The 12,257-nt window shown below is 43.1% G+C and overlaps 1 protein-coding gene and 1 long non-coding RNA gene across 2 annotated transcripts in view; both read left to right on the top strand.

Annotated features, from left to right (window-relative positions):
• Positions 1 to 12,257, top strand: part of LOC116067198 (SH3 and multiple ankyrin repeat domains protein 2) — a 306,129-nt gene that overhangs the window by 254,996 nt on the left and 38,876 nt on the right. The gene's annotated exons all lie outside the window — the stretch shown is intronic.
• Positions 2,503 to 8,060, top strand: LOC116067202. The gene is made up of 3 exons (XR_004109141.1): positions 2,503 to 2,513; positions 6,043 to 6,048; positions 7,985 to 8,060. It is a non-coding gene; the product is annotated as an uncharacterized LOC116067202 (long non-coding RNA).

Genomic DNA, 12,257 nt, shown 5'->3' with positions numbered 1-12,257 from the left:
TTTCCTTTTTTAACCCTCTGATGACGAAAGAAACCAAATACGTCCATCTAAGTCTCTCACAAACTTTGGGAAAACACTGATACTGCAGCTCACTTTCAGCTGCAGTCTGAATTGATGATTTGTGAAAGCACAGGGACATTTTTTGACAGATACAGTCAAAGCATCTTACTTTGTCTTCTAGTCTTTTAAATAATTGTGTTTGGTTCCCGTTAGTTCCACTGCATTCCTCACTCTTTGCCGTCTCTTCTGATTGCATCTGATGGCCAATGTGTACAGCTGTTTCAAGCAGTCCCCCGCCTCCCCGCGTCTCTGAGTGCAGATGACAAAGCCATTTTGTTTTTAAGAATTCAAGAGGACAAGTTAGAAAACCTTCTGAGAATAAGACAAATAAAGCCCCAGATACATGTGACAACCAGTTTAGGTTGTCGAGTCGTTCAAACCTGCAGCTGAGATGAGTATTTCTGATCGGTAGATCACATTCAGTTTTGAGTATCTCCACCTCTACTGGAGTTCCTGGTAGCGGTGTAACAATGCATCGGTCTGGATCGATATATCCATTCAACAATCAATTGGGAGCAATATATGTAAAGATTAGGACATTTAGAAATGAATAACTACCATAAACTTATCTTTTACTGATCAGCCATGTGATTGACTATTGGCTTGGACTACTACAGAGGCATGTATACTAACGCTGGGCTTCCACAGGCAGCTGAAATAACGGCAGAGCGGAGCGATTCAGTTCATTGCCTACGAGAACAGCGGTACGAGCGAAATCCGCTGACGGCGGCGAAAGTGCCCGGATGTTCACCGCTCTGTAGCCAATGAGAGGGCAGACTCGCGAACGTGCCTCCAATATATTCTATCGTGTATACACACATGCTATACGTGCAAATTAAAAGATTGTGATCTTCCTATAGCTTACTTTATGATACGTCTCTGTATGACTGTATGACTACAGGGATGCTTGTGGATTGAGCGTTTTGATACTTTCACAGTATTTATATAGCACCTCTGTCATAAACCTGGCTCTAGGTCATGGCAAAAACTGGGAAGGGACACAAAATGACAATAACTTTAAGTATTCTTTGCCAAAATATATATATATATATATAGGTTTGAGCTAACTGACCTACTTTATAATTAAAAAAAAGACCGGGACCTTACCGGACCTTTGAATAAAAAAGGTTGTCGTCAAAATGCTGTTACCGTGCACTTCTGAGAGAGAGACACGCTTTGTAGTGAATGTATTACAGACGTGCATAAAAAGTTAACATCCTGTGTGTGGGCGCGTGTGTGTGTGTGTGTGTGTGTGTGTGTGTGTGTGTGTGTGTGTGTGTGTGGTAGACGGAGTAAAGCACTTACTCTCTTATATAACACACAACTTTGGCCAAGAGAAGGATGTGTGACCAGTGTAACATGCAAATGCATCTGCCTCCCGTGGCCCCAGGTGTGTGTGTGTGTGTGTGTGTATATATATGTGTGTGTGTGTGTGTGTGTGTGTGTGTGTGTGTGTGTGTGTGTGTGTGTGTGTGTGTGTGTGTCTCCTGTCAGATCTCTGCCTCTCTGCATCTCTCTGAGGACTGCAACACAGCACACAACTGTCAGTTGTGCAGTGAACTAGCACAGGCCGTCCTCACCGTTTCTTTCTCCAAAAAGCTCTTAGAGGAAAGGGAGGGCTCTCTCATCGCCGTGCAGCAGAAGAAAAACATGTGTGCAAGCTTTGACTTCTGGAACAAAAGGCTTCTGTGTTTGCGTTAAGGCCCGTCTGTGATATTGCTCCAGATAACAATATAAGCATAAAATGTAAATCCTGATTTCACGCAAAAAAGATTACAGTCTTTCACGGTGTTTGTGTTTTTGCACAGGAAAAAATTATCTAAAGGGATGTTTTTACAATATTTCTGCAGGATTCAAAGCTGAAGCTGGAGATCATCAAAATTCTGTATTTTGAAAAGATTTATCAGCATACAAATCTAACTAACAATTAGAGCTGCAAGGATTAATCGATTAGTTGTCAACTATTAAATTAATCGCCAACTATTTTGATAATCGGTTTAGAGCCATTTTTATTAAAAAAGTTAAGAATTCTCTGACTCCAGTTTGTTAAATGTGAATATGTTCTAGTTTCTTCTCTCCTCTGTGACAGTAAACTGAATATATTTGAGTTGTGGACAAAACAAGACATTTGAGGATGTCATCTTGGGCTTTTTGGGAAACACTGATCCACATTTTTCACCATTTTCTGACATTTTAGAGACCAAACAACTAATCCATTAATCCAGAAAATAATCGACAGATTCATCAACAATGAAAATAATCCGTAGTTGAAGCCCTACTAACAATACTTAATTGTTGCAGAATTGGCCAAAATCTATCTTTTTAAATGTAATTTTGACTCTGTCCACTCACTGTCTGTCATCCCTAAAATGCGGTTAAATAAAGAAGAGAAAAGTGTCTGTTTGAGAGCAGGGACACAAGCAGACTGCCAAACAGCTGGTTTCCCACTTTGGGTTTGTTGCTGTCTGACCTCAGTTTTAGATTTTGATTCCAGGTTGCATCCTGTATTTTTGAAGACAGACAACACAGAAAACATCTGCAACCCATACCTTGGTTTGGTGCATGCATTAGGTCATATTTTCTGTGCTCCTGATACAATAACAGGCATTATTGCCCCTGACCCAGTTCTGCTTGACTTAGCGGCCAGTTTGGTGGCTGGCAGTGTGGCTGACCGGAGGGTTAGAAGGCTAACTGCATGCACATTAGTGGTGGGGAAAATCGTATGTATCAGGATTTTTTTCCAATCCAATCGGCACCCATGTATCCCATAACCCATGAATCTAAGATGGTCTGTTTTCCGCCAAGAACTTTGGGCGCTTTTGTGTGTGTTTGGCTTGGAAACCTACTCTTTATCTGGCAACACTGCTTGTAAACTAATCCATTTCCCATGATCACTTATGTTGTGACATCGTGTCGTGACATCGTGCCGTACAACCGTCGGCTACGTGCCGAGCTGCGTGTGTGGTGTCGATTACAAGCTACGCTGAAACGGAGAAGACGAATGGAACGGCACAAAACAAACCAGAGGAGCTGAAATTCAATTTAGATAGGAAAATAAAAACGTGGCTAATGGAAAATCTGATTGGCTGGTAACTTAAAAAAAATCTACTAGCCGTGATAAAAAAAAAAAGAGTGAATTTAAAGCCCTGGTCACGTGACACCTGCTAGAGAGAGCTCTGTGAGCTGTCGGTCATATTAGCGGCCGTCGGTAGTTGAGTTTAGCCGAGGAAAGGTGACTGTGAGCCGGGTACAGGGCACCGCCAGATGACGGTCCTTTCAGGGGCCGTGGTAGCTGAGTTTAGACGCCAAAAAGTGAGCGTCAAGAAGTGACGACAGGGTAACACTTTACTTGAAGGTATCTACATAAGAGTGTCATGACACTGTCATGAACACATGAACTCTAACCCTAACCCTAACTCTAACCCCAACCATAACTTGTCATGACAAAAACCGAATGACACTTACTAAAAGAAGTGTTATGTCATAAACCTTTATGACTTGTTTATAATATTTATGACACGTTCATGACAGTGTCATGTCACTCTTATGTAGATCCCTTCAAGTAAAGTGTAACCGACGACAGTTAAGTTTAGGCACCACAACAACTAGTTAAGTTTAGGAAAAAGGGGGTGGCCTCTAGCTCACCCAGTTTTAGTTTTCCCCGGACCCAACCAAGCAACAGTCAATGAGTCAAACTGTCATTATCCCTTTCTCATTTAAATGACACAACAACTCCATGCTCCACGTGCACAGGATTTATCCTTTCCATTGGTGAATCACTTTTTGTGTGCTGTGCTCACGCTTTAAAAATATCCAAACTTTCCCTTTAGGTTCACTTGGAGGTCAGGCGGCTGAATGTGCTGACCTACCTTCTCAATCAAGCAGATAAAGTTTGAACATTATGAGCTAACTCAAAGTCATCATAACAATGCAGTCATCCTAAGACGTTGCATTGTATTGAAAGACGTTGGCCTGCAGCTATTCCATTTTCAGAGAGAAAACCCACCAGAGGTAGTGTCCAGGTAAATATAATATAGTGCTGTGGGAGGGATAAAGTAGGCTTAGAATCACATAGAGGAAACATAATAGAGAAGAAAGTGTTCAGAGCTTCTCCTCGGCCCAGTGATGCGTAGACAGATGGCCCGTGTGTCCGTGTCCGTGTGTGTGTGTGTGTGTGTGTGTGTGTGTGTCTGTGTGCGTGCGTGCATTTGTGTAGTTTACACAGCATTTCTAAAAAATGATCGACCAATACTGGTTTTTCAAGGCCAATACCCATTATTAGTAGTTAATGAAACCGATAACCGATATTTGGAACGGATACGTTCAGCGTCACTTGCGTAACCTTTTGAAAGTGAAGTAACGTCTGATTCCAACCCAAACCACCATCTTTTTCTAAACTTGACTAAGTAGTGTTGGTGCCTAAACCTAACCAAACTGCGACCGTTTCACAACGTTAAAGACGTGTTTAAAACTGCGTCTTTTACGTTTAAAACCGCAACCAATGTTCGCTCGATGGTGTTTTTTGCCCCCAACGGCTCCTTCCAGGCAGCGCTGCAACCGCCGCCTTCCAGGCACCTAACCCTAACCTTAACCCTAACCCTAACCATAACCAGTGCCTAATCCTAGTGCATAGAGGGGAAAATTGGGGGCAAAAAACACCGATAAACCCAATGTTCTCTGGTTCAGGTATAAGGTTGTATTTCCTGCCACCATAGGCATAGATTTTGGGAGGGATTATTATTTAGAAGTGGTAGATTTGGCCCCCGCAAAAAATATGAAAAAACCCACTCCCCAAAAGAGGTAAAAAAATCACTCTTCAGAGGGCTCAAATCATGACTATATCCTTCAAACCTGTAAATATATTTTTTTACTGGGGCGCCTGGGTAGCTCCCCTGGTTGAGCATGCGCCCCATGTACAGAGGCTCAGTCCTTGCCGCAGCAGCCGCGGGTTCGGTTCCGACCTGCGGCCCTTTGCTGCGTGTCATTCGCCCCCCTCTCTCCCCCTTTTCCTGTCTTCAGCTGTCCTATGTAATAAAAGCCTAAAATGCTCCCCCCCCCAAAAAAAAAAAACTAAATCTAATATATTTTTATACTGTACATACTAACGATTTCAGACACCCCTATAGTGGACCGTACCATCTTGACCTCACAGCGCACGTCTCTTTTCCTTCGCTCTTTCTCCGGGAAATGAAGCTGCCTTCAAGTGTGCTCGGAAATGTCGAGATCTATAAACGATCTGACAGAAAACAGGAACGGTGTCGAATTGTGCTTCAAAAAAAATGTTGCATCAAAAATTCCACAGAATGCAGGAAATTAAGTGTTTGACGCTCTGAGTATTTTCTCAGTTATAATATGCCCCCCCCCCCGATGCTGAAATAAAATCTACGCCCTTTCCTGCCACCGCTAGGGGCGCTCATTTTATGAAACACTCCAGTATATCATAAATATATGTCCCATATCGTGGTATGGTTCGGAAGACTTGTTGTTATATCATCTTATCTTCCACATATGATGATTTATTTGTGTTTTCTCTCATTTTTGAATGAATGAAGGTGTCCACCCTGTGTCCCACTGTTGGGTTTGACTGTTGTCTGACATGACATGTTACATGTCTGGTCACGTTCATGTGTCAATCATCTGATATTGAGTATTGATTGGTTGTTGCTGTGGGAGCCTCAGGGAGGCAGGCGGAGAATCACACCGTTCTTACAGCCGTGGGACTTCAAACGTGGAACGAATAAAGGAAGCCCTCCATCATCGTCGCTTCCCCCCTCAGCTGTTTACTCACTACCCACTTTAACACTAATCAATACCTCTCGGAGAACGCCAGGGGTCTTTCACACACGCAGCTGTGAGCACACAAAGCCCACAGACACTGAAATCACACCATCATCTCCAGTCTTAAAATAACACGGAGTGGAAGCGTCGTTTCCTATAAATAATTTATTTATAGGTACAGCACAGAAAGAGCAGCTCCCAGAGCACACGGTGCTCAGGGAGGGGATGCTTTCTGTTTTCAAAAAAAAATAAACCACAACGCAGCCCTCTGTCAAAATACGGCATGATGCTGAAAAGCTTTTAAGATTGCTGCAGTGGCAGAAGAAGAAGGAAATGGGGATGTCATTTGGCGAAGCAGTCCATTCATAAAAAAAAAAAAAAGCTCTATCAAATGAAGTCCCCATTTGAAGATGAATAGTATGATCCACCCCCAAACAACCCCACCACTGATAACATTCACTGCTCCAACCTCGAACTGTCGCCTAGCAACCAGGAACATGTTGTGCCTCACTGTGTGTACACAGTGATAATGCAGCTTTTTTACGAGTAAAGCTCAGCGGAGACTCAGGACACGGAGTCTGAAGCGTGGTTTGCCGGAGAGTAGCGGACGTGAGGACAGAGTGAAAATGACGAGGACGCGGCGTGGACAGGACCGAGGCCTGGTGACGGGGCTGAGGGTCCGAACACCGGGCCAGGGCCATGAATCTGAATTTGACGAATCAAGTCTATGTCAACGGCGTTTCATTCAGGGGATTGTTCCGTTGCCTCATTTTCTGCCGGATGTCCCCTTCTCTCCTAGCCTGACGTGGTCATACTCAGATTCTAGTCAGAATATGAGTCTGATTCTGCTCCACCGGGCTGTGATTATGGGGCGTGTTTCAACCCAACCAGGAAAGAAAATGCCTCTGCACTCCATTGGATAGACCTCCAACCAATCAGAGCAACGGATAGACCTCCAACCAATCAGAGCAACGAATAGACCTACAACCAATCAGAGCAACGGATAGACCTACAACCAATCAGAGCAACGGATAGACCTACAACCAATCAGAGCAACGGATAGACCTACAACCAATCAGAGCAACGGATAGACCTACAACCAATCAGAGCAACGGAGTATGTGACGTTGCCGAATCCCATAGGAAGGACGGCAAAAACATCTGTTCCGATCGACAAATGCCTTGATCGCGGTTCTCTGTTCCTATTTTAAAATGAATGCTCTGTCGATATCTTCTATAACAGACGTGATGGTAGAATCTACACATCTCAATCCTCCAGCGGCAGCCATCTTTGTTGTAAACAAATTCAACCCAAGCGCTCTTTGGTGACGTGGTTGATTACGTTACTGTTGATCATCTGTCCATCATCGTATAAAGCCCGCCCTGACAATTTGATTGGTCCGAAAAGCTCTGGTTGGAGCATAGTTGCTCCACAACAGATCAAGTCCAGACCGAACTTCCCGACCTCAAATGTTGTGGACGGGGATAAGTTCAGCTGGCATCCAGGCTACTTCTCTCCCAGATGGTTTAAAAAGTCGTTCCCACGTTCATGGAAGAGTCAAAATATCCCCAGACTCCTCATCCCATTTCAAATGTGATTGGGATTCAAAGTTTTGGCAGTTGTAATTGTATGGCAACCAGATCACATAATGAGGTTCACATTGGCATAGTCTATATCGACGACATTTCATTACGGGATTGTTCAGGTGCGCCCGGAAATTCCGTTGTATGTCCCTCATTTTTGACTAGATGTCCGTTACCTTCCTCTTTCTTTGTGTTGACGTTCTAACCTCTTGTGGACTATGGTTAACTGCTCCTCAGATCTCTGCAGGGTAAATCCAGACAGCTAGCTAGACTATCTGTCCAATCTGAGTTTTCTGTTGCACGACTAAAACTACTTTTGAACATACACATGTTCCACCAAAACAAGTTCCTTCCTGAGGCTATTTGGCAGAGGCACCATGGCTCCGTCCGGCGCTTAGCATCGCCCAAGACGATTGTGATTTGGTTTAAAGAAATGCCAATCAACTAGAGCACGTTTTTCTCCCATCCTGGAATGATGTGTGGACTAGCCAGACCCTCCTCCACAGTGCTGTGGAGGAAGGTCTGGCAATGGGAGACTAATATTGATCCAACTGAATTTCTAGACAAGACCCGCCCTAGGAAGCAGCCCGATTGGTTGAGGTCAGGCATTTACCTCGAGTAGTTAAGGTTAGGATAGCCTGTGTGTGTGTGTGGGTGTGTGTTTGTGTGTGTGTGTGTGTGTGTGTGTGTGTGTGTGCCCTAACATGTACTCTCATCGTCAGTTCGATGTTCAGCTACATGATTTATCAAGACTCTTCTAACTAGGACTCTGAGTCATCAGAATAAAAGCTCCATCTTCCCTGCCCCCTCTCATCCTATTTCAATCCCTCACTTTATTCTTCTTTATATTTTCCTGTGTCTCTCTTACACACACAAACACACATTCACACATACACACACATTCTGTCTGTATATTTCTGTGTTTAATGAGCCTGCTTTGATGTACTACAGCTTTCTACAAGGGGAAAACACACACACACACACACACACACACACACACACACACAGAGTTAAAAAAAAAACTCAGATCAGCTCCATGTTTCCTATGCTGATGAATGTTGCTCCTTTCATGTGTGACTGCAGGTATGCAGGTATTTACAGGTACATGCACCTGTCTCAGTCTGTGTGTGCTTGTATGGATGGTTCATCACTTCTTTTTTTTTACTGCACAAAGGAAGGAAATACATTATTTATGGATCATTATTTTTCATTTGTTAGTAAATGTCTTATTCGTCTCCACCGTTTCTCCTTTGTCTTTTCCTAAAGTTTATTTTGCATCTTTTGTAGGGGTGTCACGATTTCAATTTTAAATGGAAAATTAATCGAAATGAGCTTTCAGTTTTCAGCTTTCCAAATCAAAAGCAGGATCGGCGATTCCCCGAGTATTGTGGTGATACGGTAATATTCACAGCCCTAGTTGAAACAAAAGGTTTACATCGAAAATGTAATCGAATCGTGACACCCCTCAGGGCTCCAGACTAACTTTTTTCACTAGGAGCACAGTGGCCCCCAACTGAAAATTTTAGGGGCGCAACCAGAAAATTTACGGGCACACACCGTAAATCAACATGCTAACCAAATATTCACATTTCTAATTTCCACTGTATTACTAATAAATACTTTGATAATAGATGCAGAAATTACAATGTGCTGTTTCACATTCAGTGTCAGTTTTGAAGATGCAACATAGAAGGTTAACTGACAGCACCATCGCTGTCATGAAAAAATATATATATATATAATATATAATATATATATATATATATATATATATATATATATACCAGCTCTAGTCTACAATTACAATAAATTCAACTTAAAATTAAACATGCATTGTTTAGGCTACTACTGAACCAATATTGGTACCGGTACGTGAAATTCGGTTCCGTTACCCAACGGTACCTTTTTTTTGGTAATTTCCCTCTATAATTACAAAACAATTATTTCAGTTGTAAAAATGATTGTCAAACCTATTTATCCTATGTACTTAGAACATTATGTTATTTTATAAATTAAACAAAATCCTCCTCCTCCCAAACCCATCCCTACAACCTATTAAATTGAATAACTATTCATTTCTTACTCACTGTAACTTTTATTCTTGTATTTGTATAATCTTTTTAAGCCTGTTTTATTTTCATGACCGTTTTTAATTGCTCTTTAATGTTTCATGTAAAGCACTTTGAATTGCCTTGTTGCTGAAAGGTGCTGTAGAAATAAAGTTGCCTTGCCTTACAACCTCAGCCTGTCAGTCAGTCACCAGGGCACAGAAACCATTGTAGTGCCTGCTCTTCATTAATATCATATCGCAGCAAACGCTGTCTGCGTGAAGTTTTGAAAAACTGTAACCACACTTGAAACCACTTTATCGGCATCGCCGTGACTCACTGTGACTTCAACAAAACTGCAGAGCCGACGTAGTTTGCACCGTCCACAGCTATGCGTGTGTTTACGAGTGTGTGTGTTTGTGTCAGAGCTCCGCTCTCTGCCAATTTTCAGAGAGGACAGATAAGCTTGAGCTTACGCGCTCTCAGGTACCGAAATTTCGACGTGTAAAAAAGGGGGAAAATGTACTGGTCGCAGATGTGCGACTGGATGTAAAATTCAGTTGCACACTCTCAAATTTTGGTCGCAAAATGCGACCATTTGGTCGCAGTCTGGAGCCTTGCCCCTGCTATTTGTGTGGCATAATTTTAGATTTGTTTTTAAATGTCTTATTTGTAGGGCTATAATTCTATTATTTTGCATTTCAGAACAGTTTTTAAGTACATATTAACAATGGAAAACAATTATTACCAGTGTATCTGGGTTGGGAATCAAATGAATGCAAAGAAAGTGACTTTCAACTTGGTTAAAAAGACAACATTGTGCAGGGTTTTACTTCCCACAAAGTACTGCTTGCTGGCGAAGTGCTAATTTCAAACGTTACTGACATATAGATACTTTACAAACGGATAACCCCGTCATTGTAACCAAAATATGTCTGAGTTTATTTGCAAAGCTTGTCAGTGAACTAGCATGTTGCTACTCCCCACAGTAGGCTGCTTGAAACACCGACTATCAACACACAGGACCAGTTGACCAATCACAGTCCTTGCAGTCTACGTCGCTTCGACGCAAAGTTAAAATTTTTTGGAGGTGCACATCGAGCTACGGTGGAGGACTTGGAGGGGGGTTCACGGTGACGCAGAGGGGTCTGCGGGGGTACGCCGTCGATTCGCTGCCTTTAGGCTTGTTGGGGGGAAACTTAGGCCCGGTGGGCCACCAGGCTTTCAATAAACTGAGGGGAAACCCTGTAGTTCTGTTAAATAACAAGAGGTTCACTGATCTAATAACCTGAGTTGAGGTACTGGACATTTTGGCTTTTAATTGATAGGACAGTTGTAGACATGAAAGAGGAGGGGGGGGGGGACATGCAGCAAAGGGCCAAAGGTTGGAATCGAATGCTGGGCCGCTGCGGGAAGGACCAAGCCTTGGTACATGGGGCGCACGCTCTACCAGGTCAGCTCCCAGGTAGAGCCACTCACTGAAATACTTTTGACACTAAAATTTTCAACCAAATTCAGCCCAGTTCCAACCTGTCGAGATGTCTTTCGTGGGGGGGGGGGCTTAGATGCATCACGACTCTCTCCTGAGGAGGTTGCTCCGGTGTGTGGTCCTGTAGTTTGAGTTATGTGTGATTACTCGTCTCTGTTTATGTTCCTGAAGAGGGATCAGCTGTTAACCCCTCCCTGCCCCCGCAGCCGGGATTAGCAGTGTGTCATCATGGCGCACGCCTGAATGGCTCAGATTACAATTGGTTAATCAGATTAGCGACCGTCGGGGAACGAGTCGGGACTATTTACATCGGATGAGATTGGACTGAGCGATGGGATAGATTCAGGGCGTGTTTGGCTAAATGGGCCAGATGATGCTTAACGGTGTGGAACTTTTGTAATGGTGATGATAATGGTAATGGATTTTGAATAGGCCCTTCTGCTTGATGTGACAGAAGACCGGCTCTTACTGTACATGCACATGGGATAGGAGCCCTGATCATATATACGTGTTTGTGTGTGTGTGTGTGTGTGTGTGTGTGTGTGTGTGTGTGTGTGTGTGTGTGTGTGTGTGTGTGTGTGTGTGGTATTGATTTAACTGTAAATGTTCAGCCGTAAAGCTGTTAGTTTAAAGCTGTCTATTTTCTTGTAGTTGTCGGTTTCGGCACCGCTTTGACAGTCACTGAGTCACTCACTCACTCACTCACTTTCTTACACACTCAATAAATGACACAAACACACACATGTGTAACCAATATGTTTGTCAGTGTTTAATGGCTGCATTCACACAGGCGTCAATAACTGTGGAAGCTAACTGATATCACTATATGTCCGTGTGTAACTGATAGCCGACGCATAGTTTTTCCACCTTAACAACGTTGTCTAGAGTTCCATTAGGTTGAATTACGTTTTTCTCTTTAACTCTATTTCCATATTATTACTGGCTAATAGGGCTGGATCCAAATATTCAAATATTCCTTCATTGGGCAGGTATTCGATTTTCAATTTCAGGCTGAAATTCACTGTGGTGTTTTGTCGGGATTAAGCTGCTATCTAAAGCTTGTTTTACGGTTCTGCGGAGGCTCCACGCAGAGCTTTCTCCGTAGCCTACGTAAGTGGCCTGATGTTTATACTTGTGCGCTGGTGTGTGCGACGAGCCGGCATGTGTGTGTGCGTGTGTGTGTGTGTGGAGAAGTCTCCCCTGTTCTTTCTGACCACGGTGGGAAATCTGGAGCAGGAAAAGTTAACCCTCTCCTTGATTTCATGTTGTTGATGGAGAAGGAGAACCAGGAAATGAGTC

The sequence above is a fragment of the Sander lucioperca genome, chromosome 3, assembly GCF_008315115.2.
Source record: "Sander lucioperca isolate FBNREF2018 chromosome 3, SLUC_FBN_1.2, whole genome shotgun sequence".
Classification (NCBI taxonomy): domain Eukaryota; kingdom Metazoa; phylum Chordata; class Actinopteri; order Perciformes; family Percidae; genus Sander; species Sander lucioperca.
This window is presented reverse-complemented; position numbering and strand designations above follow the sequence as displayed.